This window comes from Echinops telfairi, unplaced genomic scaffold (genome assembly GCF_000313985.2).
Source record: "Echinops telfairi isolate 266 unplaced genomic scaffold, ASM31398v2 ScPeMD7_7468;HRSCAF=8506_0, whole genome shotgun sequence".
Classification (NCBI taxonomy): domain Eukaryota; kingdom Metazoa; phylum Chordata; class Mammalia; order Afrosoricida; family Tenrecidae; genus Echinops; species Echinops telfairi.
In genome coordinates, this window is record NW_022111369.1 from 12751850 (window position 1) to 12762461 (window position 10612).

Here is a 10612-nt window from a genome sequence, read left to right on the forward strand (position 1 = left end):
CATAAGGAACTCCCCAGGAGGCCATAGGTGCAGACCGGAAGAAGGAAGGTACTGTAACAAGTGTGGAGACCACAGGCATTTGGGTCACTTCCTCCTGGAGCTTATTTGCACCTTCAGGTCCTGCTCTAGCACAATCTACCACTTGCATTTGATGATGGAGGTCTCCGTGGCAAAGCAGCTTGCACAGCAGCCTGAGCCTGTTGCAGAGCCTTTTATTATGCTGGTCCCCACTCAAAATTGGCAGCAGCCTTTCACTTTATAAATAGGCTGGAGTAGCTCACCCAAATGAGGGATATGTTGCCTCCAAAATCCAAAGATGCTCACTGGGCACCGTGCCTCTTGTTTAGTTTGTTGATGTTGATGTTGGGGGTGCCACAAAGGCAATAGCATATACCTCACTTTAGTAGGAATATCTTGACATGCCCTGCACCACTGGACTGCGAGAAATTTTGCTGATGTGGAGAATGCCTGGATCTTCGTTGGGTTGATTTCCTACTCTCTTGCACACAAATGTACCAATGAATCTAGAATCTTGGACATATCTTCCTTATTGGGTTCAATCAGCATAAGATCATCAATATAATGGACTAGTGTGACATTCTGTGGAAGAAACAGGAGCTCAAGGTCCCTTCAGACTAAATTAGGGCACAAGGCAGAAGAGTTGTTTTACCCCTGGTGGAGAGTTGTGAAAGTGTACCATTGCCCCTGCCAGCCAACTGAAGGCAAACTGCTTCTGGTGGTCTTTCAAAACTGGTATTGAGAAGAAGGTATTGGACAGATCAATAGCTGTATCCCAGGCACCAGGAGAAGTATTCATTTGCTCAAGCAATGAAACTACTTCTGGAATGGCAACTGCAGTTGGAGTCACCACCTGGTTAATTTTATTATAATCCACTGTCATTCTCCAAGAGCCATCTGCTTTTTTTTTTTATAGGCTGAATAAGTGACTTAAATGGGGATGTGGTGGGAATCACCACCTCTGCATCCTTCAAGTCTTGGATGGTGGCACCAATCTATGCAATCCCTCCAGGAATGTCGTATTTCATTTGGTTGACTAGTTTCCTGGGCAATGGCAGTTCTAATGGTGTCCACTTGGCCTTTCTCACCATAATAACCTTTATTCCACATTTCCGTGATCCAATATGGGGATCACTGCCTGTTACTAAGCATGTCTATTCCAAGTGTGCATTCTGGAGCTGGGGAAATAATGATAGGATGGGTTATCCACTGGACCCGCTGCGAGATGTACCTGAGCTACAACTCCATTAATAATTTGATTTCCATATGCCCCTACTCTGACTGGTGGGTTTTCAAAACATTTTGGGTCTCCTGGAATTAGTGTCAGTTTAGAGTCAGTGTCCACTAATTCCCCCAAAGTTTGATTATTTCCTTTCCCCCAGTGAACAGTCACTCTTGTGAAAGGCTGCAGTTCCCTTTGGGCAAGACTAGAAGAAAGATTAACAGTATAAAGCTTTGGCAATGTAGCAGGGTCCTTCTTCAAAGAGACCTGGCTTTCCTGTCATTCAAGGGATTGTGGGTCTGTAAACTGGCTTGAGTCTAGGAATTGATTGAGGGGTCATGCCTCTCTATTCTGCTGTTCACCTGATCTATCATTCTTCTGCCTGTATAGACCACATAAATATTTAGTAGGTTTCCCATGTATTTCACGCCTAGGGATGCGGTGGCTAAGTAGTCAATGCCATAAGTCCACATAAGACAAATTATTCTTATTTCTACAAAACCTTGCTGTTCATTACGATAACCATGCCCATCCCATCTCTGCTAATTCAGTGCTGACCTCTCCCCTCTACTATCACAGAGCTCAATTAGCCCCATTGTAGGCAAATGTAGTTCACTTAGGGCAGTTCACACTGTTAATCCTGGTGTACATAAAATAGCAATCACAGGGGTCTTCAGAGATGCTCTGTAGCTGGGTTCTCTACAGAAAGAAAACCAGTGAAGCCCAGATATGTTTATATACACGAAGCTTTATGTCAAGGAAATGCCTTACACAGTTTTAGAAATGGGCAATTTCTGAGTCCATGGAGTCTTCTACTGACATAGTTTCTTGGCACCAAGATCCATAGACACACAACAGGCTGACATCTGGTGGGATAGGTGAATTAATTCAAGGTAAGATGGCAAGTCAGATGACAAGCTGATGATGGCTCCTGAGGTGGTCCGACCATATTAAAGGCCAATGGCTCAAATCCAAAGAACTGAAGCTCAATTAAACATATGCAGAATCTAGACTCAGCAAAAAGCAGGCAAGTTTTCCCCACAGTATCCACTTATAATGGAAGTAGCCACAACCCCAAGTAAACTTTTAAACTTTGTTTTTTTTTAATTCTAAGTTTTATCGGTATATAATTCATATGGCATACAGTTCAATAGTTCAATCATGTTAAGAAGAGTTGTGCAATCATTACTAATCACAACTAATTTTAGAACATTTTCTTATTTTGCATACTCATTAACTCTCCCATTTTCCCCCAATCTCCCCTGCCATGTTGCTAGATAATTATTAATCCAATTACTGATTCCATAGAGTTACCTATTCAGGATGAACATACAAAACATATAAAAAAAAATCAAGAAACAAACAAATCCAACAATGACAAAATAGAGAAAAAATTAAAAGAAAGCATAAAATATTAAAAACTGCAACAAATTTAAATGAGTCAAAAGGGAGATTAAATGATCAAGTGTTATATGTTATCCTACCCACATCTATCATAATCTATATTAAAATACTCCCTATCTATGGACTATGGTCTTAGGCTTACTCCTCATAGGGACCCTTCAAGTGGATTTTGGGCTTCCACTAATATCCAAAACCTCGTGTAAACTGCGTGTTCAGAATTTAAGCTCTGTTCCCTCCTTTAGATTTAGATTTTATTATTTATAATCGTTGGTTCACACAGGCTGGTATGCTTCTTCTACGTGGACTTAATTGATGATTCTTTTTGTGGTAGTTATATAATCTGGTGTGAACTTGTGAAGGGGTGGAGTCTAGCCTGTCAATCAGGTTTCTGATTGATGACCTCATTTGGAGGTGCCATGGAGATAAATAGCTCACTGGAGGCCAGACACACTTACACTCTCTGCCTAGTCTTCCTGTTGACAAGACACATGGAGCTATGCTAGAGCCCTGGAGCTGGAGGAGCCATGTGGAGACCCCTGCCAGCGCTGAGATGCTTCCACTGCCACTGGATCCACAAGACTTTCCACCACTGGCCTGTGATCTTCCTGCATTTGGCACCATTGCATATTTTGCATGAATATGAAGAGGAATTTATTGATTGGGCATATACGCTAATATCGGACTTACGGACTTGATCTGGACTGGTCTGGGTTGTTAAAGTCTTTTATTTCAGATTTGCCCCTTGCAATATGTTGTTTCATTTCTTGATTGTGGGTCCAACTAAGATGAAATCCTAACCACTTCCACCTTTTCTCCACTTATCATGATGTTATCTATTGACCTCTCTGTGAGGGTTTTGGTTCCATTTACGTTGAGCTTAAGCTATACTGAAGGCTGCAGTCCCTGGTCTTCACCAGCAAGCACTTCAAATCTTCCTCACTTTCTTCAAGCAAGGTTTTGTCGTCTGCTATCACAAATTGTTATTCAGTGTTCCTTCAACCCGAATACCAAGCTCTTCTTCATATAATCTGGCTTCCAAATTGTTTGCTCAACAAATATAAATAAATATGGTGAAAAGATACAACCCCGACACACCCTTTTTATACCACACAGAATTCCTCTGCTTTTTTTGACTTCCTCTTGGTCTACTATGTGCTGGTTTGTACTTGTTCTTATCCTGGAAACTCCATGGAAACCTATCCTCGTTGGGTGACCTTGCTGGTTTCTGAAATATCTGTGGCACAGCTTTTCGCATCATGGTAATAGGAAAAGTCAAGACATTAGGAAAAACTGACAGACCAGAATTAAACTGATAGTAATTTGATCTCACCAAAGGAGGAAATGGAGTGTGTTAGTCTGGGTAGAATTATGAAACAAATCCATAAGCACTCCTATGTGTATAACAAAGAGGTTTATATACAAGAGCAATTGAAGATTGAGAAAACATCCCTATCCCTAGACATACTGAGAAAACCTCACTATCACAGTCATATGTTACAGGGTTCACCCATTGTTATATTGCTGACCACATATTAGTTGTCCATGGTGTTTCTGACTAGGCATCATGTATCTTAATGCTTAGACCAGAATCAGTTCTGGTTGTTATCTTGAACCTGGGAAATGTGTTCCAAGCTAGAGAGATAACTTTAAGAGGTATTAGTGTATAGTTAATGCTATCAGTGTGGCAGCATTTTTCCAAGGAGAGCCTTAACACGGAAAAGAGGTCTAAGGAGAATTAGGACGAGCACAGAAAAATGAGCTGATTTAAAAGACTGGCTTACAAGGAGACTTTGATTTAGTAGAACTGGTTTAAAACCTGGAAGCATATTTTCATAAAATAGTTGCTCTCTAGAATACAAGTTGAGAGAATAAATTGGAAGAAAGTACAACTCTTTTGTTGACTCGTGCTTTAATGGTTTGTATATATACCCCAGTTCTTTCCCCCATACAGTTCCATATATCTTTGTTACAGTCATGGTCACAAGCATTCTAAACTACTCCCATAAAGAGGTACAGCCTCAGACACCTATAGGGCAAGTTCCACCCTGCTCTTTGAGGCCACTATGAGTCAGAATTGACTCAATGGCAGTGAGTTTGAGAATTTTTTTCTTCTTTTTGGCAAAATCAAGTAGTGTTACTATGAGTAGGAACTGACGTGCTGGCACCTAACAATATTTTGTGCCACCAGCGACATTTCATGATGTGAAAGAGAAAGAATATAGTAAGAATTAAATTCACAGCCAGGTAATAAAATATTTCAATGAGAATACCTTTGTTAGAATACGATTTTATTAGTATTAGTGAGAATACTACCTGAATGGGACATAGATAGACAATTTACTTTTCTAAGAAAATGCTTTAAAATCTTACATATTTTGGAAAAGTCCTTGACTGAGCCATTCAAAATTTCAAAGGACATTTTTTTAATTCCCCTATCTTAACCTTGTACCCATAATAAAATGAGGACAAGTAGGTACTTAATACAAATAAAGTGCAATAAATTCAGAATAAGTTCAGGTAAATAATGCTTTATGAATTTGTATAGTCAATGTGTGAAATTCATTGACCAAGGAGGTCACTGAGTCAAATATCATGATTGAATTTTAAAAAACAGCTGGGTAATTTTATGACCATTAATAGCTTTGGGAGATCTGCTCAGTAAGCAGAGATAATGATAAGGGTAATCAAATCTCTTATTTCTGGATGTAAGTTACCAATAGGGATTGTAAAATTGGATGCCACATTTTTGTCCTCCGGACATTTTTCATAAACAGGGAGATACACCAATGGACATCAGTGTTCCTGTTCAGCCATTTGTTGATGAACTTTATAGATGCTGGTGTGCTCTTTCACCTTCATCTGATGCATCAGCCTTTGTGGCAGCACATTTTTTGATTTGGGAAATAGCATGAGCCAAAATTACAGACAAAATAATCAATGGTTTATGCTTTGGCAATGCCTCTGAATATTGCCTTTGTGAATCCTGACTTTATTAAATTATAGCAGTATGTATGTTGATAAACACTTTGGGGATATATAGGGCTTTTTTGGAAATGTTTGGATCATTTTTTTCATGTTATTATGTAAAGTGATATTACAAATTAAACACTTTTTAAGCAATTCCTTCTAAATGTACTTGATTCTTAAAAACATAATACTGCATTTTAAACTCCACATCATTTTATAAATGCTGCTGTTTAGATTATACTAGCTCTGATCTCTGTTCAATATGAAAAACCAAATTATTTTTTCCACTTAAATTGAGGACAAAATTCTAGTACTCTTATTTGAATCCATTTTCTACCCCCCAAAAAGTAGATTTTTAAAAAGTTCACAGAAAAATAAATTGATTTAAATTAACTAAACCACCCATAGTCTTAAAATTAAAGATTATTATTGTTGTAAGGAGCTCTGATGGCACTGTCTGGTAATACTTGGGCTGCTAGCTACAAGGTGACCAGTTCAAAACCATGAGCCAGCCATTGTGCAGGAGAGAGAAGAGGCTGTTTGCTCTTACTAGGAGTTGATGTTGACTCGATAGCAGTGGATATTTGCTGTATATATACAAGAGCACATACTCATAGTCCATGCACACTTATTTGAATATATTTTTGATAGGTTTATTTTTAAAATTATAACTACACTATATATACTGCTCTATGCCTTTTTAAAAATAACAATGTATGACTGATAATTTTCTATAAAATTAAATCTTTTCAAGATCATATATGTGCATATATGATTATTTGTTTTGCTAATTTCTTTCTTGGGCTTTTACAATGATGGCAAATTTTAACTATCATAAATGTAAAAGTATCTGTGTTTTACTTTTTAAGTGGCTGGTTCAAAGTGAATGTGTATTATTATTAAGATTTTTATTCATAACGGCAAATTAGTTTCCAGGAAATCTATGCATTGTGTATAATGAACATCAGCTGACTCAAGCCATGGCATTTTCAATTGCCTCATATGAAAGTGAAAGTTGGACATTGAATAAAGATGATTGAAGCAGGATTGGCACATTTGAATTATGGTGTTGTTGAAGAATCTTGAAAACACCATGGATGCCCAAAGAACAACCAAACTTGTCTTGAAAGATGTACAGTCAGAAAGATCTCTAGAGACCAGGGTGGTGAGACTTCATCTCACATACTTTGGACATGTTGTCAGGAGAGACCAGTCCCTGGAGAAGGACATCATGATTGGGGAAGGGCAGCAACTAAAGGGGAAGGTCCTCAAGGAGATGCATTGACTCAATAGTTGACTCAAACGTAGGAACAGTTGTGAGGATGGCACAGGACCCTGCGGTGCTTTGTTTGCTTGTGCGTAGGGTCACCATGAGATGGAAGTGACTGGATGGCACCTAACAGCAACAACAACACAGTCAATGGAGAATATGTCTTCTTTAGTCTTTGAAAGTATGATCGATAATTTAAAATCTCATTAATATTTCACAGCTGTCTGTGAGATGACTGGTAGTGCGAAAATATTCTTTCAAAAGTTTATTCATCTGAATGTTTTCCTTTGTGAATTTCCAGCTGATGTTCCTTTCTAATTTACAACAATTTGAGTGCTTAACATTTCCTATTACAGTATCCTCTATGTTTTTAAGGATATTAATCTTTGTCTGTATTAATTTTACCACTCTGTTGTTTACTTCTGATATTCTTTATGCTAAATTTGAGATATAGAAGCTTTATATTTCTTTGAAGTAATGTCTATCAGTTTTTATTTATTATCTTAAAATGTGGATATATATTCATTTTTGCATTTATTTTCTTCTCATCTTTCATAGCTTTATTTTGTAGATATAACTTCTTTAAAAAGTGATCCAAAATTTGCCCTAATATTAAGTAAGAGAGAATAATCTACATTTGTTATTATCTTCAATAACCAATCATCCTAGATTAATTAAGAAAGGATCCTTTCCTCCATTGATTTAAAATCATATTTTAATCATTTATAAAATTAATGCCTATAACTAAGCCAATATCTAAGGTTTCTATTGATTGCAATGTTTGATCTTATGCTTCAAAGTCACAATAGAAAATCTCACATTGCATTTAAATATTTCAGAGATTTAATTATTATCCTTATTCCTTTAACTCAAAATGTATGATTAATAAGATTTATGATTTTCTAATAAAATGAAAAATAATTTTATTTAAGGAATTAGTATACGAATGTAAAATTTTGATTTTCTTAGAAAAATAATTTGTTAAAATCTACTAGCTTTGTTTACAGAAACTAGACATAACTCCCCATTTACTTTATACTTTTAGACTATTTCTAGCTATATAATTTTCATTAATTTATTAAAATTTTATTTATATTCTGTGTTTTTGCAACTACTATAATTATGTACAGAATATTGATTCTACTGTATTTTCTAATTGCACTCTTGTGGTAGAGAACCACTGCAGTTTACTGTGTGGTCAGGTTCAGTTCACTTCAGTACAATGTACTCCTTTAATGTTACTGAAATTTGAAAAAGTTTTGGATATTTCTTTTGGATTTTATAGATGGGCTGTACTATAACATAACAAGATATATTAAAATAATTCTTTTTACCATTTATAATTTTCTCCTTAATTTTTCCTGCCCTAAGTTTTCTTTCATTTTATCTCCTTTGCCTTATCTTAATCTTCCTATGTTCTTCCTAGGTTCCTTTGTTATTACTTATTTAGTGATTTTAATGATTATCAAAAGTAACATTCAAATAATTACTGATTTCACATAAGTAATGTAATATCTTTCTCAAATGTCTAACACATTTTTTCCACGAAGCAATTTAACAAATTTTTAGAAAAAAACATGCAGATTGTTTTCTTTTATGACATATTTTAAATATGTTCTGAATTTAATATGACATTCCCAGAGTCAGAAGGAATTATAAAAACATATTTGAGAATTCAGTTAATCTTTTTGACCATCTGGGCATAGTTCCAGGAAGCTTCAGCAAAAGATGGGTTTGGAAAAGAGTTCTGGGAAACCTCTAACCTTAGAAAAATATTCACTTGGGAGTTATAAGCTGTGTTCATATCAGACATGAAAAGTCAATGTTTGTTTCCTGAATATATCTGTTCAGGGGAAGTTTAGTTATCAAGCTTGGTAAGGGAAGGAGAGCAGACCACAAGTGTCCTTTCTTCCTCTGCAATGCACACATACAAAATGTTTAGGTATTAGAAAAATCCTTATTTGGCAGATTTCATATTATTACACAGAATGTATTTCAGAAACAAAGTTCACAGAATGACAACTGATTTGGGAGCTAAAATATCTGAAGCAAAAGCTGTGTTCTATTTTGCATCTCCATATAATTTCAAACATATATCATTATTTATAGCTAGGTGGATCTCACTAAATGGGTTTTGATGTTTACAATTGAAGTCATTTTATTAGTTCCATCTGAAATTCTGTTGGATTTCCTGAAATATTAATAATTTAACTTTTGAATGATTCTATAGAGATTTCTAGAAAAGTACCATCAAAAGTTTCCAAGCCCTGGTCAAGAAGCTTATTGTCTAGCACTGAAAAGAGCCCATAGGTTATTGACACTATCCACAACACTTTCCCCTCCCACTAACACCCCCGACAGGAGCACTGAGAAAAATTGGACTCAGACAAAACTTTGACAGTCTAAAAATATATGTATTAAAAACTTAAAATTTCTGCAATGAGAACAAGTTTACCAATATGCTAGTTGCTGGGGCTTAGTGATATTAGCACAGAGAGTAATTTAAAGAAATGTTATTTAACTTAGGATGTACCCATAGACTTTAAGATTTTAGTGGTGTTTTTCCATTCAAGAATGTTTAAGTGATGGAGGTTGACAATTAATCTTACCAGAAAACTAGCTTTGACTTTACTTTCATCCTGAGAGTATAATAGTCAATTGCATTTATCTGTCTTGCCATTCAAAATGGGCTTCTGCTTTTATTTTGCTCTAAGCAAATGAAAAACCTCTCTAGGCCGGCTACTAGTTAAATAAAAGGCCATCTAAAAACAAAATACATTAATAAATTTGTTTAGTGACTATAAGAGATTATCACTACTAGGGGATATGAGAGAGATAAGCCATAGTTTCTACTCAAGATATTTGAGACAGAGCTTATATTTCTTGCATGTCAATAAAACAAATGATAGTTTTCAGTAGATGCCATGTAAAACTGCGGTATTAGGAGTTTGGAAAGCCCAACAGAAATGCAAAATAATATAGTCTCATAGAGTAGGCGGCATATAAATTGCGCTTTTAAAAACCCAGAAATGTTAATAATAATGTTAAAACAATATGTGAGAAGCTACGTTTGTTCAGTATCATGTGCCTAGATCTCCTGATAAGTGTATTATGTATATTTCCCCATTGATTCTTAAAATAATTACTTGAAATGGACATTGTTATCCCATTTCATCATTATGAAAACTACCAGAAAGCTAGTTTTTTGGTAAGATTGATTTTACTGATGAAGGCACCAAGTGCTAGAGAGATGTGAAACACGTCCTAGGTTGTATGCAATACATTTAAATGCAGACATTAAATCTCAATCTAAAACAGACTCATTATTAATTTCATGTTTCAAGTAGAAGATACAGCAAAAAGCAAAAGGACAAATTATCAAGGCATACCTTGAAAGACCGAACGGTCTATCTGGCAGGGTAGGGAGTGGGTGAGACTGCAGTGCAGCTTATAACTGGACAAACAAGCGAACCCTAAATTTTAGAGAACCTTGAATGTTAGGATAAAGGTATGATCTATTTCAATACCTGGCAGCTGCACTAAACTTTCAAAATCCCTGATTAGTAGCATGAGAGGAAGAAGGCCACATTACTAGGATGTTTAGCCGTCGTACAAAAGATACATTAGAGTAGAAAGAGAAAACAGAGAGTATTATTTTAACAATCCAAGAGAAGGATAATCAAAGTTAGAGTTTGGAGTGACAGTGAAGGGAATATATATGTATGAACATA